We start from the raw sequence: 1,415 nt of genomic DNA on the forward strand, positions 1-1,415 counted from the left end.
CCAGAGTCCATTAAATCCCTTCCTCCCGGAGCTGCAGGCAGTACTTAGGAGATGAGATGACACTGACTGAGCGCCTCATATTAGGATCCCTTTAATAAACCAAATAATTTCAAACCTCGGGACACAAATAACATTAGCAGAGGCAAGGGGATGGCCAGAACGGGAAGCTGAAGTTCTGAAACAAGCAAAATTTCTCACAATTTCCCTTCATCAGGCCAACAGTCACAGCACTAGACAAAGGGAATTTGTCTTAATAAGTGATGTGCAAACTGCCTTAATCTTGCACCTGCTGCACCGAAAGCCACATGAACCTCCAAGAAACCACGATGTCGTCCAATGCTGCCCCAACAAATGATAGGGACCCTGACCCAGGCAGTCTGCCCACCTCCCTCAAAACAAGGAAGTGATCTTCTTTCTTTGAGAATATGAACTAGAAAACACCCAAGATAAAGGGTATTATCTTATCCTTCTCATAGTATTTAACTGCCAAAAAAAAAAAAAAGTGATTGTGCGTGTCTCTCTCTTCTAGCTGTAGGGCCCGGTGCTAGTGTATAGCGAGCTCCTGATTTCATGTTTCTTAAGTTGAGATAAATTGTCTTCCGCGCGGCTCTGCTCCGCGGGACTTTGGTTCCTCCTCACCCCTTTGCTGCGCGGAACACCAGCTTCGCCAAAGCACCCCACTCCGGAGGGAGTTCGGCTTCTGCAGAAGGGCTGCTGCAGCGCGCTGCCCCGACCCCGCCTGCGGCCCCGCACGCTGCCGGTGCGCCCACCTCGCCTTCCTGGCACCCCGCCTGCGTCCGTTAGTCTGAGGAAGCCAGCCGCGACTTCATTGATGCACCCATTCCAGTGGTGTAACGGGTGTTTCTGTGGCCTGGGACTGGTGAGCACCAAGTCCTGCTCGATGCCACCCATCAGTTTCCAGGACCTTCCACCCAACATCTACATGGTGATCTTCGGCACCGGCATTTTTGTCTTCATGCTCAGCCTTATCTTCTGCTGCTATTTTATCAGCAAACTCCGGAACCAGGCACAGAGTGAGCGATATGGATATAAGGAGGTGGTGGTTAAGGGTGATGCCAAGAAGTTACAATTATATGGGCAGACCTGCGCAGTCTGTCTGGAAGACTTCAAGGGAAAGGATGAGCTAGGCGTGCTCCCATGCCAACACGCCTTTCACCGCAAGCTGCCAGGCTGGAGTGCAATGGCGTGATCTCGGCTCACTGCAACCTCTGCCTCCCAGGTTCAAGCAATTCTCCTGCCTCAGCCTCCCAGGTGTCTGGTGAAATGGCTGGAAGTTCGCTGTGTCAGCCCCGTGTGTAACAAGCCCATTGCTGATCCCTCAGAGGCCACGCAGAATATTGGGATTCTATTGTATGAGCTGGTATGAGTGCTGCAGCTACACCGAGACCTGGAGA

At 51.9% G+C, this 1,415-nt stretch overlaps 1 pseudogene; it reads left to right on the plus strand.

The window, feature by feature from the left end:
- Positions 1–326: 326 nt before the first annotated feature.
- Positions 327–1,210, plus strand: LOC116557985 (annotated as a pseudogene).
- Positions 1,211–1,415: the final 205 nt, after the last annotated feature.

This window comes from Sapajus apella, unplaced genomic scaffold (genome assembly GCF_009761245.1).
Source record: "Sapajus apella isolate SASKATOON/1434 unplaced genomic scaffold, GSC_monkey_1.0 scaffold1, whole genome shotgun sequence".
Taxonomy (NCBI): Eukaryota; Metazoa; Chordata; class Mammalia; order Primates; family Cebidae; genus Sapajus; species Sapajus apella.